This window comes from Urocitellus parryii, chromosome 8 (genome assembly GCF_045843805.1).
Source record: "Urocitellus parryii isolate mUroPar1 chromosome 8, mUroPar1.hap1, whole genome shotgun sequence".
Taxonomy (NCBI): domain Eukaryota; kingdom Metazoa; phylum Chordata; class Mammalia; order Rodentia; family Sciuridae; genus Urocitellus; species Urocitellus parryii.
Genome location: NC_135538.1, coordinates 141,336,834 through 141,359,873, shown reverse-complemented (window position 1 = coordinate 141,359,873; position 23,040 = coordinate 141,336,834). Strand labels below are relative to the sequence as shown.

At 39.9% G+C, this 23,040-nt stretch overlaps 1 protein-coding gene across 1 annotated transcript in view; it reads right to left on the bottom strand.

The window, feature by feature from the left end:
- The window catches only part of Sycp2l (synaptonemal complex protein 2 like), an 89,880-nt gene that overhangs the window by 12,864 nt on the left and 53,976 nt on the right, over nucleotides 1-23,040 (bottom strand). The gene's annotated exons all lie outside the window — the stretch shown is intronic.

Sequence of the window (23,040 nt, the reverse complement as noted above, 5' to 3'; positions counted from 1 at the left end):
GGCTTTATGCTCTATTTCTGATCTTCTTTACAGTTGGCTTATACTCCATCATCAGGGCCTCGGGTCCTGCCCAGGGAATGAATACTTACTTCTATCCACATTGCCACACCATGACCTGGCCCGTGGCCATCTCCCTGGAGGATCCCTTCAATTCTATGTCTTCAATCTGTCACCTCCCAAATCTCTCTAGCAAACTCTTGTCTCACAGCCCACCCAGTTCCGTTCTTCTCTACCTATACCCTCCTTTCTTCATTCTGTACCCTTTAGCTATGAAATTCTGACTTTTCTCCCTTTCTGCCCATATTTCACTAATTCAGCCAATGAACATTGTGTTACTATGTGCAAGGAGCTGTGCAAGGTGTTCAGCAGACAGTGGAGAAGCAGAGGAGCATGTATCCTCATCCTTCACTCTGCTTCTTCTACCCTGGGCCCCTTGTGGTCCCTCCTACATCTCAGGCATATTATCATCCCAAGACCTGTGCACTTGAAGTTCCTTCTGATTATCGTATTTTTTCCCCTATAACTGTCTTAAGGTTCAACCTGACCACCTACCCTCAAATTTCAAGATATCTTCCATATTTTAAAACCCGTTTCCCTTTTCATTTTTTCCTTCATTTTTTTATTAGAATATACTATACCACAGGTTTAACTTCAGTACTCTCTCTCTCCCTCAACCCTACCACTACATGCTAAGGTCCACCGAGGGCATGCTTTTTATCTATTTCCTTCACTACTAGGTCCCTCACACCAAGAAAAGTACCCATCCCATAACACAGATGCTCTATAAAAAAAAAAAAACTACTGAGTATATAAGTGAATGAATGCAACAGAATACACCAACTCCTATAAAAAGATACTTGATATGTTCCAAACAGATCTCTGTAAAATATGTAAGATTTTAATTCTTCTCTACTAACAGCAAGGGTAGAAACATAAGAGACCGTAAATTTTAGAAAGAAAGTTGTCCCTTGGAATCAGAGGAACTGCAGAAACGGACAAAATGTGAACGAGGGAGTTCGTGGGATAGCCAAGTTGATATTTAATAGAATTTTCATACAGTGAACATTTCATTAGAGGATCACATTTCTACTCTGCAGGACATGGCAAAGAGCCAACCAATACCCAGCCTCTCAACAATGAAACAAAATACACAGTATAACACCCTCAACTCCATTAGATACCTTATTGAAGCCAGTATCTCCATCTTCTTGTTACATTTAGATTGAGGTATGCTCAATTGTTGCCCAAGTTTGGATGGGGACCTTCTAGGGAACTACATTGTTTTCAGGGCAAAAGGTCTTTAAAAATCAAGGACAGGACACAGTTGCAGCTCCCACCGTTTCCACTCCCAAAGCAGGCAGCTGGGGAGGGGGCTCCTCTGTGGTGTCTAGACCCCAATTGGGGTCAGAAAAGACTCTTAGAAGGCCCCCAATTTGATAATGAACAACTCCTACATTTCTTTCTTGGCTGCCTTCTCTGCCCTTCCGGGAAGTTTTCCTTGATGGTCAATTTGTAGCAATAGCTTAAATCATGACTTTGAACTTGGATTTATCACATTCACATACCACCTAGGGTAAAGCAGGGACACTAGTTATATCCAGTGATATAGGCATGGACTGATTGCCCTGGTCAGCCCCCGAAGGAGTTCCTGGGAATTTGTGAACCCACTGAGACACATCTGGGTGGACCCCTAAGGGACAGGGAAGTCGGTGACAGTGGGCACATAGAACCCGTCTTCTGAAGCACAATGCGGGGGGATGTGCCTATGTGTACTGCAGGTCTGGCTCCCCACAGATGACAGCATCCTCCAGAGAAAGCAGTGCTGTGTCATGAGAGGCTGCCAGTCCTGAGGGATGTCACCGGCTCGGCTTTGTTTCCATGGTAACTATACAGCTCTTTTAGACTGTGCTGTTCACCATTCTCATTGAATGGTTAAAACTGCACACAACACCTGAGAAAAAACACACCCAGTAAACACACTGTGGCTGCATGTGAGTGGCCTCGGGTGGCTGGCTCCCTCAACGTGCCTGTTAGGGACTGGAAGAAGGGGAGAGGGGCTTGCTCCTGCAAGAACTCAGCTTTGTGCATTTCCATGAAAGATTCCGGCCACTCAAGGAACTTCTGAAGTTACAGTAGGTGGCCTGCTGGGCACAAGTTTTAGTGAACAGTTTGGTGGCCTCGTTGCATTTTGAAAACTCATGCTCCTGGTAAGAAGCCGTTAGGTTCAGGCATTTAAAAATATCTTGCTCTAAAGTGACACCTTGTGGCACGGAATGACAAAGGCCAATAGCTTTCACTCAGCAATAGAGGACTTCACCAAAAACTGTCAGTGTAATAGTCACAGCACTTTCTCAATGCCAATTCTTTTATTTATTCTACAGATACTTATTAATTACCGAGACTATTAAAAACTTTTGGATGGATTCGGACATTTGAAATCTGTAAATCAATTAACGGTATTTATGACTGAGTATAAATATTTATTCAAAATCTGTAAATCAATTAACGGTATTTGTGACTGTGTATAAATATTTATTTAAAAATGGAAAAATGCAGAGGTTCATTATTAAGTGCAAGCATTTTTCTAGCTTTCTTGCTTCTTTTCCTTGGCAAATACTGAATTCCTCTATGCCAGACACTGGACCAGACAGTCACACCTCGGAATGGCATGAAGAAGCTCCCACCTGGCTCCTGCTTGATTTCAGAGGCCTCTTAAGAAGGTAAAAGAGGGGATATTCATATCCATAAATAAAATTACCCTGTGGAACTGATAATTCTGGGGGCTTTGCATGCATATCAAAAGTTCCAGGGGAAGGTAAACTGGGCACAAGCCTATAATCCCAGTGGCTTGGGAGGCTGGGGCAGGAGGATCAAAAGTTCAAAGCCAGCCTCAGCAAAAGTGAGGCACTAAGCTACTGAGACCCTGTCTCTAAATACAAAATAGGGCTGAGGATGTGGCTCAGTGCCCACGAGTTCAATCCTCCATACCAAAAAAAGGTTCCACAGTTAACACATAACATGATATTTGATTGAGGCTGCCGTTATGAGTCAGCAGGACACTCAAAATGTCTTAGGGTCTCTGTTTTGGGGAGAGACGTGTGCTGGGGATTTAACCTAGGGCCTCACACACTCTTGGCACAAGCTACAGCCCAGCTCAAAATGCTTTTACTGAAGGAAGTTACGTGAGCATCCTCAAGAGGGGGAGGTATAGCTGCTTCTGGCCACGTGGTTAGAAAATCCAGGACTAGATTGCAATGATACGAAACACTTCAAGTTCTATTATATGTTTTTTTTTTTTTGGCTATCCAAAGAAATGAATCAAAGAGAAACATAACCACTAGTAATGGTTTCCAAAAGGATTTAATGATTTTAGTCACTTATCTAAGACCCATACTTTAAGAACGTTAAAAAATGTGAGCATTAGGAGATGGCTTTCTAATTCCTCTATTTTCTTAGAGAAGAGCACAGAATAAAGATGCCAGGAATGATGTCTGACTAGTACCAAGACCAATCAGACTGATATTCACACTAGTAGCAGGTGACACAAACTGAGCACCACTACCACGTTTGCACATGGAGCCTCACGTCAGCATCTCACCGAATCCTCAAACCCCGGGAAACTCTCCCTCCCACCCAGAGATGCACTCTGCTTCTGAAGGCCCTACCCAATGGTGAGCACGAGTATTCAGTCATCAGTGTCTGCTCCTCTCTGGCCAGCTGACCTTGAGGTCAGCCTCACATGAGGGGCCTTCAGTGAAGGTAAAAAGTAAGTAACAGAGTGGCAGGAGTAAGTGTGTTCTGCACCATGGTGACCCATGTGACTCCAGTTCACAGTACCCTGTTGTACACCTTATGCAGAATACCAAGCGGAGCTTAAAGGCTCCAAACAAAAAGTCATGATGAGGAAATAGAAATGCCAATTTTCTGATCCCGGTTTGATCCGTATATATGTTGTATGCATTTATTAAATTATAACATTCTACTCCATAAATATGCACCATTAATTAAAAATAACTGGGCATGGGGGCACACACCTGTAATCCCAGCTATCTGGGAGGCTGAGGCAGGAGGATGACAAGTTTGAGGTCAGCTTGGGTTAACTCAGTAAGACTCTGTGTCTAAATTAAAAAAAGTGAAAAGGGCTGGGGGTGTAGCTCAGTGGTAGAATGTTCCCGAGTTCAATCCCCAGCACACACTAAGTTAATAAATAAATTCAGTAAATAACATAAAACCCAGGTAGAAACTAGATATTTGTCGATTCATAAGGATGAAGACAGACTCAAAGTAGAAGAATGGGGGAAAAACATGCATAAGGCATTAGTCAAAAAAAAAGTTAGTGTTTCTTTATCGTTATCAATGAAGTCAAAAGCATTTTGAGATCTTCATCTTCTCAATGCATCTAGAAAAACATTGCCTCAAAATACATTGGATAAAAATGCACAGAACAAAGGGGAACCGACAAGGATATACAGGGCATTCATGAAATCTGAATACATCAGGCCAGTCTGATTGAGCCTTCAGGTCAGACCAGATAAATTCTAAAGGAACAATATTATACACACTGGGTTTCTCTGAGCATGAGGCTATAAAGTTAGCAATAAATAACCAAAGAACAGCATTAAAATATCCCCTGTATTTGGGAACTAACCTAAATTTTACTAAATAACTGGTTAAAAAAAAACATTAACAAGGAAAAAATATTTAGCTCAAGTAGCAATGAAAACCCTCCATACCAAAATAAGGCAACACACAACCAAAGCATTTCTAAGGAGGAATCTGAAATATATTTCTCAAGAAACAAGAAAGGTTAGAAATAAATGAGGATTCAACCAAAGGGTTGGAAAGAGAAATTCAAGATGGCTGAGCAGAGGTGCCCTGTGTGTCCCCACAGAGAAGAGCTGAGCAACAAGGGAAGCTGAGTTTTGAGAGAAGAGATTGAGGGAGAAGGGCAAAAATCAGCCAGGAAGTGCACAACCCTCAACAGCATGGAGAGCGGGAAAGGCGAGCTGGAGAGAAGATGGAAGGCAACTGCAGCTTCCACTGGGGCTCAGTGGTGGGGCTGGTGGATGGGGGGTAGAGACGCCATGTTGCTGGGAAAAGGTCCACGGGGAGCACCCAGCCCCCATTACTGCAGCAGCCCAGCAGTCCTGACTGCAGGAGAATTCCACAGAGCTCACCAATTTTTAGATCCACAGTGGGGTCCGAGTCCCCACCTGGAATCCAAGCTGGGTAACCATCACTGCTGGACATTGTCCTGCCTCACGGACAGGCAGCTGGTCCCTGGACGCTGTGAAAGCCTTTTGTCAGGTGAGCACCTCACAGGGCAGAAAACAGGCTCCTCAGCATCCTGCAGCCTCAGGACCGGGAGCTGTCAGAGCCACAAGCCTGATCCCCACCTGTGCTCGCCACATAGGCATGAGGGGAGGTCATCTTGGGACTGTCACTTCTAGTGGTAAAATCCAGGGATCACCTATAATACATGTCCCTTGGAGCCTGAAGAAGTTGCCATCTGTGTCCAAGACTGCAGACCAAAGCCACAATCCCCAGCATCACCCACAAACTAGGCCACCAAGGGAGAGTCTCCTCCATATACCGCAGTTCCAGGAATTTCAGGGCCGCGAGTACCAACCTAACCTGCATGTGCCCCGTAGAACCTAGGGAATATGTCATTCATGGCTTGTAGCCATGGGACCAGAGGTGCTGGTGCTCACCAGCCTAGGCATCAACCAAACTTTTCTTGGAACACGAAGAAAGTCCCATATCTTCAGGGAAGTGGCTACCAGGGCTGAAGCTCCAACACTACCAGTAATCATCCCAGAGAACCCAGCGTCAGTCCCCTTTGTGTCCCATGAAATTTAACCTGAGGACACACTACCACAGACCCAGCATCATCCATCTCATCCCACAGCCCCAGAACTGTGGCGGCAGATGCCACGGTCCAGGCATCTCCCACATTCATCCTGAGGGATCTGGGAAAGATCTTCTCATCCTGACTCTGGAACTATGGCTTCTAATGCCACAGCCTTGGTGTCACTTATACAGTACCCTCCACATCCTGCACGACCAAGACGATGGCAGCTGTTGCTGTAAGTGCCAGTTCCGTCTGTGCTCAACTCTGAGAGCTGAGGACATGCACTTTGGAAGCCTCTGTCCACTGTAAAGTTGTGTAAGTACTTCTGTGGCCTGCTGCAGCAGAGATTAACGAGGCCCTTGAAAGAGTGGAGGCAGGAGGGGGAACCATGAAGAAAGCCTCTGAGACACTATTAAGCCAATAAATATTGGCATTATGTGAATTCCAGAAGAAAGTAGAAAGACAGTGAAGGCGTCTTCATGAAATAGCAGAAAACATCTCAAATCTTCAAGGACATGGCACATCTAAGTACCACAAGCTCAAAGGAGTTCATGTAGGTTCAACAAAAAAATAAAATTAAACTAAAGAAAGACCTTCACACCAAGGCATGGTAGAGCCAAACTGTCAAAAGGGTAAGACAAAGAATTCTGAAAACAGCAACAGAAAATTGTCAAGTCCCATATCAGGGGAAGCCCACCAGGCTTAGAGCAGATTTCTCAGGAGAAATCTTACAGGCCAGAGGGAATGAGAAGATATATTCAAAAATCAAGAAGAAAAAAAACCACCTCACTAACCAAGAATACCATACCCAGCAAAAACTACCCTTCAGAATTGGAGAAGTCGAGTCTATCCCAGAGAGGCAGAAACTGAGGGTGTTCACTACCTACAGTCCAGCCCCACAAGAAATGCTTCACGGGATCCTCCACTAGAAATCAAAGGATGGGAACCACGACTGTGCGAACACACAGATTTACAAGAAGAAAATCAAAACTTGGCATGTCTGGAAAGTACCAAGTCACAGAGACACAAAAATAGAGGTGGAAAGGAACAGAGTCTACAAACAACGAAGGGGAAGAGAATGAAATGATTAGAAGAAGTCCACACCTATTGATAAGAGCCGTGAATATAAATGAATTAAATAATCGACAGACCGACTGGCCAAACGGATTTTAAAAAACAACCTGACTCTGCTGCCTACAAGAAACTGACATTAATGGTGAACATTTAGCAGAATAAAAGGATTTAAAATAAGTATACAAGTAGAAGCCAAAAACAAACTGGAATGGTTACCCTCCTATCGGATAAGGCAGACTTTACATCAAAAACTGTGAAAGGGACAAAGAAAGCCACCGTACATTGATAAAATGATCAATTCAGCAAGAGGCTATACAACATATTTGTATCCAACAATCAACCACTAAAACAAATACTGAAATCAAAGGGAGAAACAAAATACTATACAGTATTTGTTAGGGGCTTTAACATCCCACTTCCCTCAATGAACACATCATCCAGACAGAAAAATCAATAAATCAATTCCAACCACCCAGCACCATCTGCAATCAACAGAGCCATGAACCTAACATTTACCGAACATTTCACCCACGAGCCACAGAGTGCACATTTTTCTTACCAACACACAGAAAATTCTCTTACATTATATGCTAAGTCACAAATTGAGTTTCAGTAAATTTTTAAAAAACTGAAATCGTATGCATTTTCTCAGACCACAATGGAATAAAAAAACAAATCAAAAAGGATAGAAAATGTATGAATAAATGGAAATTGTATAACGTGCTCCTAAGTGTCCAAGGGATAATTGAGGAAATGGAAATTTTTTTAAAGTATTTTTTAGTTGTCAATGGACCTTTATTTTATTTATTGATACGTGGTGCTGAGAATCAAATCCAGTGCCTCATACATGGTAGGCAAGTGCTCCGTCACTAAGCCACAGCCCCAGACCTAGAAAAAAAATTTTTAAAAAGTCTTGAAACAAATTAGAATGTCTCAATGGTATACCAAAATCTGGAATGCAGAGAAAGCAGTACCAAGAGGCAAGTTTATAGGATCAAATGCACATAAACACACAAAAATAGATCTTTAATAAATAACCTAACAATGTACCTCAAGGACTTAGAACAAACCAAAACCAGGAGAAAATCCTCAACTATAAAGATCAAAGCATAAATAAAATCTAAACAACAAACACAATCCAAAAAATGTTGGCTTTTTGGAAAAAAAATGAAATTGGCAAACCAGACTAATCAAGACAAAAAAAGAGACTACACAAACAAAATTATTAGAGATGAAAAAGGAGACATTGTAACTGATGCCATTGAAATACAAGGGATCATAAGAAACCCCTGTGGACAACTATGTTAAAACACTGCCAAACATGGAAGCAATGGACAGACTTCTGGACACATATGACGTAGCAAAATTAAGACTCCAAATGCACCAATAACTAATAATGAGGATCAAAACCCAAATCTCCTAACAAAGAAGACTGGACTAGACGGCTTCACTGATGAATTTTACCAATGTTTTTATTTGTTCTAATTAGTTAGCCATGACAGTAGAATACATTTTGACACATTATACATGAATGGAGTGTGACTTCTCATTTTTCTGGTTGTACCTGATGTAGAGTTACGCCGGTCATTTGATCATATATGTACCTAGGGTAATAATGTCCAATTCATTCTACCATCCTTCCTACTCCCATAGCCCTCTCCTCTCTTCACTCCCCTATCTGGTCCAAAGTACCTCTATTCTTCCCTAGAGCCCCCCTTATTAAATTAGCATTCACATATCAGAGAAAACATTCAGCCTTTGGTTTTACTGGGATTGGCTTATTTTGATTACCATGATATTCTCCAGCTCCACCCATTTACCGGCAAATGCCATAATTTCATTCTTCTTTAACGCTGAGTAATATTCCATCATATTTATACACACCACATTTTTTGATCCATTCATCTAGGTTGCTTTCATAGTTTAGCTATTTGCTATAAACATTGATGTGGCTGCAAGTGTAATATGCTGATTTTAAGTCCTTTGGGTATAAATAGAGGAGTGGGATAGCTGGGTCAAATGTTGATTCCATTCCAAGTTTTCTGAGGAATCTCCAAACCACTTTCCTTAATGATTGCACTAATTTGCATTCCCACTGGTAATGTAAGCATATATACCTTTTTCCCAACATTCTCACCAACACTTATAGTTTGTATTCTTGATAATTGCCATTCTGATTGGAGTGAGATGAAATCTTAGTTTTGATTCACATTTCTCTAATTGCTAGAAACGTGGAACATTTTTTCACATATTTGTTGGTCAATCGTATTTCTTCTTCTGAGAAGTGTCTGTTCAGTTCCTTAGCCCATTAACTGATTGGATTATTTGAGGTTTGGGGGGGCATTAAGTTTTGATATATCTTGGAGATTAATGCTCTGAGGTACACGTGGTACAGATTTTCTCCTATTCTGTCGGCTCTCTCTCCATGTTATTGTCTCCTTTGCTGTGAAGATAGGCTTTAGGAGTCTTGTGAAGGAAGTCAGTTCCTAAGCTAACATGGTGAGGATCTATCTGGTCCTACTTTTTCTTCTATTAGGCATAGTGTCTCTGTTCTAGTGCATAAGTCCTTGCTCCACCTTGAGTTTTGTGCAGTAGGAGGAACTGTGCAGCACAGGTGTTTTTTCAAGGAGTGTCTCTGATCTCTAAATTCTCTATACACTGACCTGCCTCAGTGTTCCCAAGAATGGGGTTCCTTGAATTCCTTTATTGCTTTACTGCATTCATGTAGGGACTCTCCTGGCTTGAACCTCCAGGAGCTATCACAGCTGAGGGGCTGGGGATCTTCCCTTTGCTTAATTTATACAAGATCTCCCGAGTCCCTGAGCCATTTTGAGTGTCAGAATTAAATTCCAGTAAAGCCTCCCTGCCCCCATTTTTGATTATTCACCCACCTAGTGGAGAAGCTACCGTCTGCTTTTCTTGGCTCACGCCATGGAGCCACTAAGAAGTGACCCGTATATTCCACCACCTTGCCACCTCCCTCTGAATTTTACCAAACTTTTAAAGAAAAACTTGGGCCAGTTCTTCTCAAAATATTCCACAGAACTGAAAGAAAAGGAATGAACTCTTCCAAGTTAATGATTTAATGAGACCTGTATGACCCAGTTACCAAAACCTGACAAAGACACAAAAACTACAGACCTACCGATGTGATTCTGCAACTTGTATTTGGGGTAAAAAATGGGAGTTCATAACCCACTTGAATCAAATGTATGGAAGATGATATGTCATGAGCTTTGCAATGTTTTGAACAACCAATAAAAAAAAAGATAAAAAAAATACTGAAAAACTACAGACCTATGTCCCTGATGAACATAGATGCAAAATCAACAAAATACTAGCAAATTGAGTTCAACAGCACATCAGAAAGGTCATATCATACACTGTGATCAAACTGGTTATATTTCAAAGATGTAAGGTGTCACAGCACATGCACATCCTCACATCAACAGAATGAATAACATCATGTTTATCTCAACAGATATAAGAAAATGATAAAGTTAACATTTCTTCATGATAAGAGCCCTGAACAAATTAGGTATAGAAGGATTATACCGCAACATAATAAAGGCTATGACAAAAAAAATAGCCAGCAATACACTGAATGGGGAAAATCTGAAAGTATTTCCTCTAGGATCAGGAAGAAGAAAAAAAGCATCCACTCTCGCTTTTATTTAATATGGTGGTAGAAGCTTTAGTCAGAGCAATTAGACAAAGAGGAGGAATACAAATAGGAAAGGAGGAAGTCAAATAAGATGGTATGATACTGACATAAAAGAAATCGATGAAATCAACCAAATTATGCTATGTGTATGTACAAATAAATCACGGTGCAGCCCATGTCTAAGTATCATGCACCAACTTAAAAAAAAATAGAAGGTAGACCAGTAAAGGAAGGGAATTAAGAAAGGAAAAGAGAGGGAAAGTATTGAGGGAATTAAATTGATTAGATTTTTATGTGCCTATATGAATCTCATAATGAATCCTAGTATTATATATAATTATAATGAACCAATATATTTTTTTAAAAAAAAGAAACCTAAAGACTCTATCAGAAGACTGTTAAAATAAATGAACTCAGTAAAGTAGGATACTAATCAACATACAAAGTCAGTAGCTTTCCTACATACCAATAATGAAATTCCTAAGAAATCAAGAAAGCAATCCTCTTCAGAATAGCTACCAAAAAAATAATGAAATGCCTGGGAATAAGCTTATCCAAGGAAGTAAAAGAATTCACAATGAAAATTCACAAACACAGATGTAGAGATTAAAGAAAACACAAGATGACAACAAGATCTCCTATGTCCATGGATTGAAAGATTAACATTAAAATGTCCACACTACACAAAGCCAACTGTAGATTCTCCATCAAAATAACTATAACATTCCTGACAGAGCTGGAAAGAATAAAATAAGATTCACATGGAAGTACAAAATGTTCTAAATAGTCAAAACAATCTTGAATAAGAAGAGCAAACTGGAGATGTCAAACACCTTATTCCAAGACATGCTACTGTGCTATTGTAACCAAGACCACATAAAAACAGACTAACAGACCAATGGAAAAGAATCTACATATCAGAAATAAACTTCTGCATCCATAGCTAACTCATTCTTTACAAAGCTACCAAAAAATATGTAAACAGAGAAGGCACAGCCTCTTCGACAAATGGTGTTAGAAAAACTGGAGTTCCACATGCAGAAAACTAAAACTTGACCCTCTTACCTTGCACAAAAACAACTCAAAATGGATCAAAGGCCTAAATGTAAGACCTGCAACTCTGGAACTACTAGAAGAAAACAGAAGATGCAGTTCAACACTTGGTATAGCAATGATTATCTGGATAGAACCCCAAAAGCAATGATTGGTAAATGGAATTATTTCAAACTCAAAAGATTCTGTACAGCAAAGGAAACAACATAGTGGAGAGATAAACCCACAGAATGGGAGAAAATATTTGTCAGCTATTCATCTAACAAAGGGTTAATATTCAGAACACATAAAGAACTCAAAACCTTAATTTAAAAAGAAGTAATACAGGGGCTGGGGTTGTGGCTCAGTGGTGGAGCGCTTGCCTAGCATGGGTGAGGCACTGGGTTCAGTTCTCAGCACCACGTGTAAATACATAAAGGTCCATCAACTAAAAATATTAAAAAAAAGAAGTGATCCAATTTAAAAACTGGTCAATGATATGAATAGACACTTCTCCAGAGAAAAAATATAAATGAGCAACAAATATATAAAAAAATGTCCAATATCACTAACCAGCTGGGAAATGCAAATCAAAACTATAATGATACATTTAAATAACTAATTGTCTACTATCAAAAAAACAAAAAAATAAAAATAAGAAGGAGGAGGAGGAGAAAGAGGAAGGGAGGAAAAGGAAGAGACAGAGAAAATTTAAAAAAAAAATGCTGATGGGGGATGTGGAGGAAAAGGAACTCTTATGTGCTGTGGGTGGGATTGTTAATCAATGCAGCCACTATGGAAAATAGTACAGAGGTTCCTCAAAAAAATAAAAATTAAAATAAAAAAATTAAAAATTAAAAAGCTACCACATGATCTATCTATATTCCTGATAGTGGAAATGAAATCCAAAGGAACAATATACAAAAGAGATATCCAAATATCCATGTTTATTGTGGCATGCATTAGCTAAGATATAAAATCAGCTAAGTGTCCGTCGATACATGAAGGATCATGTGATGTACATATATAATGAAGTATTAGTCATTAAAAATGAAATACTGTCATTTGTAGCAACACAGATAGAACTGGAGTACATTGCATTAAGCAAAATAAGTTAGACACAGAAAGACAGTTACTACATGTTCTCTTTCATGTGTGGAAACTAAATAAATTGACCTGAAAATACAATAGTGATTAAAGGGACTGAGAAGGGTGTTGAGGGTGAGGGGAAAAGGGTGATTGGATATGATCACAGCATGCTGTAAGCACGTATGGAAATATCATACCAAATACCATTAATATCAATGTTAGTATTAAAAAAAACACAGTAGGATCAAAGATCTAAATGAAAAATCTGAAGACACAAAATTACTATAAGAGAACATAGGAAATGCTTCAAGACATTGGGATAGTCAATGATTTTTCAGATAGAACTCCAAAGGTATAGATCATAAATAAAAATGGATAAAAGGGATTACATCAAACCAAGAACCTTCTGCACAGCACAGAAAACAACCCACAAAGTAAGCAATCGACAGAAGTGGAGAAAATATTTGAAATTATTCTTATGTTGAGAAATTAACATCCATAATGTAAGAAGAACTCAAAAATCTAAACACTATAAAAACGACCCATTTTTTAAAAAGTGGGCTAAAGGGGATGGAGTTGTGCCTCAGTGACAGAGTGCTCGCCTAGCATGCATGAGGCACCGAGTTCAATCCTCAGCACCACATAAAATATGAAATAAAGTTAAAAAAACCCCAAAATTGGGTTAAAGATCTGAATGACATTTCTCAAAAACACAAGTGGCCAACAGGCATGTTTACAATAATTACAAAAGAAATTCTTAGGAATAAATTTAACCCAAAAAGCAAAAGATCAATGAAAACCAGAAAACATTTATGAAAGAAATTGAAGAAGACATGAAAAAGTAGAAAGACATCCCATGTTCATGGATTAGAAGAATTGGAATTATTAAAATAGCCATACTACCCATGGCAATCCCTATCAAAACACCAACAAGATTCTTTAAAGAATCTTTAAAAATTCTAAAATCTATATGGAACCACAGAAAGAATCCAGAATAGTCATCTTGAAAGAGAAAAATAAGATGAACAATAACAAAGAGGAAGGGATTATAATACCTTACTTCAAAACATGCTACAAAGTTGTAGTAATCAAAGCAGCATGGTACATAAAAACAAATAAAATTTTAAAAAGCTGGGGGCAAGCCGGGTGTGCAACTATGGCAACCTGATTTTTTTTTCCTGTAATGGAATTTGAACTCAGGTGCTCTATCACTCAGCCACATCTCCATCACTTTTTATTTTTAATTTTGAGGCAGGGTCTCTTTAAGTTGCCTAGCTGACCTCAAACTTGCAATCTTCCTGCCTCAGCCTTCTGAGTTGCTGGAATTACAGGCATGCACCACCATGCCTGGACAGCAAGCCAATTTTTGACAAAGGTGCTAAGCCAACACATCAGAGAGGCCTTTTAGTAAAAAGTGCTGGGAAGATGGATATGCATGTGCAGAAAAATGAAGCTAGTCCCTAATCTTTCAGCAGCTATAGAAATCAACTCCAAGTGGATTAAAGTCTTTCATATAAGACCTAGAGCTATGAAATTGTTACAAGAAAACATTGGAATGGGCTAAGAATTTTGAGACAAGACCAAAAGTACTGGAAATCAAAGTGAAAACAAACTACAAACTAAAATGCCTCTGCAAAGAAAATATTAGATGGAAGAGATAACCTATAGAGTGGGAAAAAGTATTTGTGACCCACACATCTGACAAGGCATATCCACAATATATAGGCAACTCTAAAAACTCAACAGCAAGACAGGAAATAAACACTCAAATGACTCAAGTTTTGGAGGAAGACACATCCCAACAGACATTTCTCAAAAGCATACGTACAAACGGCCAACAGGTACGCAAAAAAAGTTCAACATCGCTCACCATCAGGGAAGTGCAAACCCAAACCACAAGGACATATCACCTGCCCCCATTTAGGAGGGGTATATTTCAAAAGACTAATGATACCCTGTGCTTCTAAGAATGTGGAGAAAAGGGAACCTTGCACATTGCTGATGGGAATGTGACTCAGTACAGCCATTAGGGAAAAACGAGTATGGAAACTTCGGATGATCAATCCCACTGCTGGGTGTATATCCAAAGGAAATTAAATCACTATGTGGAGACACATGTGCTCTCTCATGGTCACTGCAGCACTATTCACAAGAGCTAAAGATGGGAACCACCAAAGCATTCATCATCTCATGAGTGGATAAAGAAAATGTGGTACATACCCACAGTGGAATTCTAGTCAACCATAAAAAGTAATGAAATCCTGTCATTTGCAGCAACATGGATGGAAATGGAGATTTTTACATTAGGTGAAATCAGCCAAGTGCAGAGGACAAGTACCATACATATGTTTCCTTACATGTGAACGCTCACATGGAATCTCATAGAAGCTGAGAGTGGAATGGTGTCTGCAGGGGTCAGAGAGCAGGGGATCGGGTTGACCAGGTAAAAACTCTTGATGTACTTTTCTTTGAGGACTATGGGGAAAGGCTCAACAGTGGAGGGAGATGGGTGGGAACAAGTTCTGGTGTGCTATTACATACCAAGTTCACCACAGATAACAGTGAGTTCTGTCATTGTAAAAAGCTGGGAGAAAACATTTTCAAAGTGTGCACCATAAGGAAATGATAAATGTTTGAGAAGCTAAATTTTTAGCCTGATGTAATCATCAGGCAATGTATCCAGGTACTTAGATATTACATAGTACTCCATTAATATGTATGATTTTCATGGTTTTGTATGTCAATTAAAAACGAATGCATAAAAGAACCACTGATAAAAGAATTAACAGTGGCATTTACATGAATGAACCATACATCTGACCATACATCTGAAATGCATTCTGCTGTGATATATAACAAGTTAGAATAATTTTTTTAAAAAAAGAAAAAATAAAACAAAAACATGTGCATGCACTTATATTTTATAAAAGCACCTATAAACAAAATTTTGATATTGATTACAATATTTACTTGTTGGAGGGAGAGATATGACCTTGAGGAATCTCAGAAAGACAAAGAAAGGAACTCTGAGCACCCAGACAAAAAGACCAAGTCACTTAAGTGGAAAAAACACCACTAAAATACAGTGGAACATTACAAAGTCCTCAAAGAATAAGTAAATCAAATATTTGTACCAGGTCAACTTGAAAGTTACAAAGAGGTTACAAGGAAAACAGACTTGGTGATAAAGCAATTTTTAAAATCTTAAAAGGCAACAAAATATATAATAATGGTAGAATTTTTACAAAATATATGGCAATCTCCAGGATATGCAAAGAACTAAAAAACTTAACAGAAAACAAAAAAAAGAAAACCCCAATAACCCAATCAATAAATGGGTCAAGTGAACAGGCACTTCATTGAATACAATGTTCAACCTCTCTAGCAATTAGAAAAATGCATATTAAAACTTAACTGCCATTCTGATTGTAGTGAGATGGAATCTCAGTGATCAAGAATACAAGCAACAATGAATGTTGGCAAGGATGTGGGGGAAGAGGTACTCTCTTATGTTACTGGTGGGACTGAAAATTGGTGCAACCACTCTGGAAAGCAGTATGGAGATTACTTTAAAAACTAGGAATGGAGGGGCTGGAGTCGTGGCTCAGTGGTAGAGCACTTGCCTGGCATGTGTGAAGCACAGGGTTTGATTCTCAGCACTGCATATAAATAAAGATCCATTGACAACACACACACACACATATATATATGTATATATACACACACATATATATATGGAATAGAATCACCATTTGACCCAGTTATCTCATCCCTTGGTATAGACTCAAAAGACTTAAAATCAGCATGTTACAGTGATGCAGCCACATTAATGTTTATAGCAGCTCAACTTACAATAGCTAAGCTATGGAAGCAACCTAGCTGCCCTTCAGTAGATGAATGAATAAAGAAACTGTGTTATATATACACAATGGAATGTTACTCAGCATTGAGATAGAATCAAATCATGGCATTTGCAGGTAAATGGATGGAGTTGGAGAACATAATGCTAAGAAGCCAATCCCAAATAACCAAAGGCTGAATGTTTTCTCTGATAAGTAGATGCTGATCCATAATGGGGGTGGGGGAGAGCTTGGGAGGAATGGAGGAACTTTAGATAGGGCAAAGGGGAGAGAGGGGAAGGGAAGGAGCATGGGAGTAGGAAAGACAGTGGAAGGAGATGGAAATCATTGCCTTAAGTATATGTATGAAGACACAAATGGTGTAACTCTACTTTGTGTACAACCAGAGATATGAAGAATTGTGCTCTATATGTGTACTATGAATTGAAATGCATTCTGCTGTGATATATAAAAAATTAGAATAAATTTTTTAAAAAAGAAAAAATAAAACAAAAACATTGAGCAAAAGAATGAATAAATGCAAGAATAAATGGATAAATGTTTTCGGACTTATGATGTATCACACAATATGACATTGACAGTGGCATCAGTCACTTCAATGACACATGTTTGAACCACTATACTTGAGCAAGTAGGCAGGCTAGGAATTTTTGTGAGTTCATGAACAGGGACTATCCTGAGGTTTTCTTATGAAACACAGGTTTTCTCAACTTTTATCAGATATTCTGGAATGCATCTTGATTCATTATTATATATTGTAACGGCAGCTAATTCTTATAGTAGAAATAAAGAGAAGTACAAATAAAAAATGAAATCTCTTTTAAATAACCTTTGAATCAATAAAGAAAAATAAAAACGAAAGATATTTAAAATTAAACAACAAATATTATATCTAAGAGACTCACCTTTAACAGCATTAGATGTATTATTAAACAGTAAATGACATCTGAGTTTTGGTAGAAAAGAACTTCACACAACTAACCACAGAGAAAAGACTGGTGAATTAGGATTCATTAAAATTAAAAATTTTATCTATCAAAAGAGATCATAAACACATCATATAAGAAAGATGTACAAAACTCAAAGTGAAAGGAAATGTGTACAGCGTATCTAACTAGGTACTAGTGTGCAGGGCTGGTACATAAAGTACACCTAGGGATCAATATAAAATGACAATTCTATAGACAACTGTCCCAGACATTTTAGACACTACACAAGAGGAAATTCAAATATCTAATTAACAATAGATAGGAACATTTAATTAAAACTTCAACATACATAGGAGAAAATTGTAAAACCAAGAATTTGAAAATACTTGTCAAGGATTTGAAGCAACAGAACTCTCATACAAGCTGGTGGAAAAGCAAGTTTATTCAACTACATTGGAAAAGCATTTTGGCACCTCTCAGACTGTGAAAGATATACACTCTATAACCCATAATCCTACTCCTAAAAACATATCTGGGGAGAAAACACTTTCACATATTTATCAGGAGAAATGTGTATGATTCTTAAGAATGGCTTTATCTAAAACCACCCAAAACTTTAACTCCAAACATCCTACACAGTACTGAGATGGTGACTATGATATATTCATGTAACTGAATGCTAAATGCTGATGAAGAGTAATATACTGAGGGATCCAACATGGCGGCCGGCGAGGAAGCAGCGACTCCAACGTCTCCACTTTAACGGGATATGAAAGACTCATCGAAACAGCTGCAGCCTAGCTACGGAGGAACTTCTAGCATAACTTCCTTAAGAGGAGAGCTGCCGTGAACTGGTAGGTTTACTCGAAGTGACAGGTTGCCCCAGAGAAGTGGATCTTGGAAGGCCACGCGGGCGCAGAGGTCTAGTCCCCCAACCATCAGCCGCTCCGGCAGGCGGCTCCCCCTGGAGGCCTAGCTCTCGCCCTGGGAGAAGCGGACCCACCCGCCCGGTTCCTAACCAGGCAGCCACAGCTACTCAGCGATAAAGGTGCCCACGTGGCGGGTGCAGAAGTTAAGTCCCGCAGACGCCAACCGCCTTTGCAACCCGCGGGATCCCTGGGCGGCTTGGCCCGCCCCGCCCGAACCGGCAGTCCTCCACCATACGGGCTCCCCCGGGAGGCCTAGCTCTCGCCCTGGGAAAAGCGGCCCCACCCGCCCGGTTCCTAACCAGGCAGCCACAGCTACTCGACAATAAAGGTGCCCACGTGGCGGGTGCAGAAGTTAAGTCCTGCAGACGCCAGCCACCTTTGCAACTCGCGGGAACCCTGAGCGGCTTGGCCCGCCCCGCCCGAACCGGCGGCAGGTGCAGAAGTTAAGTCCTGCAGACGCCAACCGCCTTTGCAACCAGCGGGATCCCTGAGCGGCTTGGCCCGCCCCGCCCGAACCGGCAGCGGGTGCAGAAGTTAAGTCCTGCAGACGCCAGCCACCTTTGCAACCTGCGGGATCCCGGAGCGGCTTGGCCCGCCCCGCCTGAACCGGCAGTCCTCTGCCATCCGGGCTCCCCCGGGAGGCCCAGCTCTCGCCCTGGGAGAAGCGGCCCCACCCGCCCGGGTCCCAACCACGCGACCGCAGCTACTCGGCGATAAAGGTGCCCCCGCAGCGGGTGCAGGAGTTAAGTCCTGCTGATACCAGCCGCGTTTGCAAGCCGCCGGCACCCAGTGCGGCTTGGCCCGCCCCGCCTGAACCGGCAGTCGGCCTCCACCATCCGGGCTCCCCCGGGAGGCCTAGCTCTCGCTCCGGGAGCAGCCCCCTGCAAGCTAGGCGAACCTTCGACCCATCGGGAGGTTAGGCCCAGCAACCTGCGGAGTGATAGAGGTGCCCCTCGTGCCTGCTGGGTAGGCGGACCTTTGACCGACCAGCAGAGCAGACCTAGGGCCTGCCAGCGTGGTAGACGGATCACACCAATTGGAGGAGGATCACAGCCACTACATGCCCTGCAAGGGTGATTATTCAACTATACAAGAGCAATATAAATAAATAGAGGGAAAATTTCAAAACACAACAGTTTCACCAAGCAGAAAGAAACGCCAGCAGTATGAAAAGACAAGGAAAGAAAGGACCACAGGCAATGCAGGTCAACTCAACTTTAGAAGAGGTAATAGGTGCAACAGATGGAATGTCAGATAGAGAGATCAGGATATACATGCTTCAGATGATCTGGAGTCTCAAGGAAGACATGAGACAGCAAAATCAGATAATGAAAGATCACATTGACAAACAAATCCAGGAAGTAAAAGATCAATTTCACAGGGAGATAGAGGAAATAAAAAACAAACAAATAGAAATACTAGAAATGCAGGAAAAAATAAACCAACTTAAAAACTCAATTGAGAATACTACCAGCAGAGTAGATCACTTAGAAGAGAGAACATCAGACAATGAAGACAAAGTATTTCAACTGGAAAAGAACATAGACAGCTCAGCAAGTCTGCTAAGAAACCATGAACAGAACATCCAAGAAATATGGGACAATATCAAAAGACCAAATTTAAGAGTCATTGGGATACAGGAAGGCACAGAGCTCCAAACCAGAGGAATACACAGCCTATTCAATGAAATAATACGAGAAAACTTCCCAGACTTGAAGAATGAGACAGAATCCCAAATCCTAGAAGCCTACAGGACGCCGAATGTACAAAACCATAAGAGATCCACACCTAGACACATTATAGTGAAGATGTCCAACATGCAGAATAAGGAAAGAATTTTAAAAGCTACAAGGGAAAGGAAGCAGATTACATTTAGGGGTAAACCAATCAGGATAACAGCTGATCTCTCAACACAGACTCTGAAAGCTAGAAGGTCCTGGAATAACATATTTCAAACACTGAAAGAAAATGGGTTCCAACCAAGAATCGTGTATCCGGCAAAATTAAGCTTCAGGTTAGAAGATGAAATTAAAACCTTCCATGATAAACAAAAGTTAAAAGAATTCGCAGCTAGAAAACCATCTCTTCAAAAAATCCTTGGCAAAACATTGCAGGAAGAGGAAATGGAAAATAACATTGAAAACCAACAATGGGAGGTAGGACAGTAAAGGGGGGAAAGTAGTCAAAGAGGATAACAAATCAGGTTTAGTAACATCAACAAACAAATATGGATAGAAGTACAAACCATATCTCAATAATAACCCTAAATGTCAATGGCTTAAACTCACCAATTAAGAGACACAGGCTAGTAGAATGGATCACAAAACAAGACCCAACAATATGCTGTCTACAGGAGACGCACCTGATAGAAAAAGATATCCATAGACTGAAGGTGAAAGGTTGGGAAAAATCATACCACTCATATGGACAGCGGAAACAAGCAGGCGTGTCCATACTCATATCTAATAAAATAGATTTCAAGCCAAAGCTAATCAAAAGGGATAAAGAAGGACACTTCATACTGCTCAAGGGAACCATAAACCAACAAGACATAACAATCATAAATATATATGCCCCAAATAATGGTGCAGCGGTGTTCATCAAGCAAACTCTTCTCAAGTTCAAGAGTCTGATAGACCACCATACAATCATCATGGGAGACTTCAACACACCTCTCTCACCACTGGACAGATCTTCCAAACAAAAGTTAAACAAGGAAACTATAGAACTCAACAACACAATTAATAACCTAGACCTAATTGACATATATAGACTTTACCACCCAACATCAAGTAGTTACACTTTTTTTTCAGCAGCACATGGAACCTTCTCAAAAATAGACCATATATTATGTCACAGGGCAACTCTTAGACAATATAAAGGGGTAGAGATAATACCATGCATCTTATCTGATCATAATGGAATGAAACTGAAAATCAATGATAAAAGAAGAAAGGAAAAATCAAGCATCACTTGGAGAATGAACAACAGGTTGCTGAGTGACATATGGGTTATTGAAGACATCAAGGAGGAAATTAAAAAATTCCTAGAGTTAAATGAAAACACGGACACAACATATCGGAATCTATGGGACACACTGAAAGCAGTCCTAAGAGGAAAATTCATTGCTTGGAGTTCATTCCTCAAAAAAAGAAAAAACCAACAAATAAATGATCTCATACTTCATCTCAAAATCCTAGAAAAAGAGGAGCAAAACAACAGCAAAAGAAGTAGAAGGCAAGAAATAATCAAAATCAGAGCTGAAATTAATGAAATTGAAACAAAAGAAACAATTGAAAAAATTGACAAAACTAAAAGCTGGTTCTTTGAAAAAATAAATAAAATTGACAGACCCTTAGCCATGCTAACGAAGAGAAGAAGAGAGAGAACCCAGATTACTAGCATACGGGATGAAAAAGGCAATATCACAACAGACACTTCAGAAATACAGAAGATAATCAGAGACTATTTTGAAGCCTTATACTCCAATAAAATAGAAGATAGTGAAGGCATAGATAAATTCCTTAAGTCTTACGATCTGCCCAGATTGAACCAGGAGGATATAGACAACCTAAACAGACCAATAACAATAGAAGAAATAGAAGAAACCATCAAAAGACTACCAACTAAGAAAAGCCCAGGACCGGATGGGTATACAGCAGAGTTTTACAAAACCTTTAAAGAGGAACTAACACCAATACTTTTCAAGCTATTTCAGGAAATAGAAAAAGAGGGAGAACTTCCAAATTCATTCTACGAGGCCAACATCACCCTGATTCCGAAACCAGACAAAGACACTTCAAAGAAAGAAAACTACAGACCAATATCTCTAATGAACCTTGACGCAAAAATTCTCAATAAAATTCTGGCGAACCGGATTCAAATACATATCAAAAAAATTATACACCATGATCAAGTAGGATTCATCCATGGGATGCAAGGCTGGTTCAATATACGGAAATCAATAAATGTTATCCACCACATCAATAGACTAAAAAATAAGAACCATATGATAGTCTCGATAGACGCAGAAAAAGCATTCGACAAAGTACAGCATCCCTTTATGTTCAAAACTCTAGAAAAGTTAGGGATAACAGGATCATACCTCAACATTGTAAAAGCAATATATGATAAGCCACAGGCCAGCATCATTCTGAATGGAGAAAAATTGAAGGCATTCCCTCTAAGATCTGGTACAAGACAGGGATGCCCTCTCTCACCACTTCTGTTCAACATAGTCCTCGAAACACTGGCAAGAGCAATTAGACAGACGAAAGAAATTAAAGGGATAAAAATTGGAAAAGAAGAACTTAAATTATCACTATTTGCAGATGATATGATTCTATACCTAGCAGACCCAAAAGGGTCTACAGAGAAGCTATTAGAGCTAATAAATGAATTCAGCAAAGTGGCAGGATATAAGATCAACACGCATAAATCAAAGGCATTCCTGTATATCAGCGACAAATCCTCTGAAACGGAAATGAGGACAACTACTCCATTCACAATATCCCCCCAAAAAATAAAATACTTGGGAATCAACCTAACAAAAGAGGTGAAAGATTTATACAATGAAAATTACAAAACCCTAAAGAAAGACATAGAAGAAGAC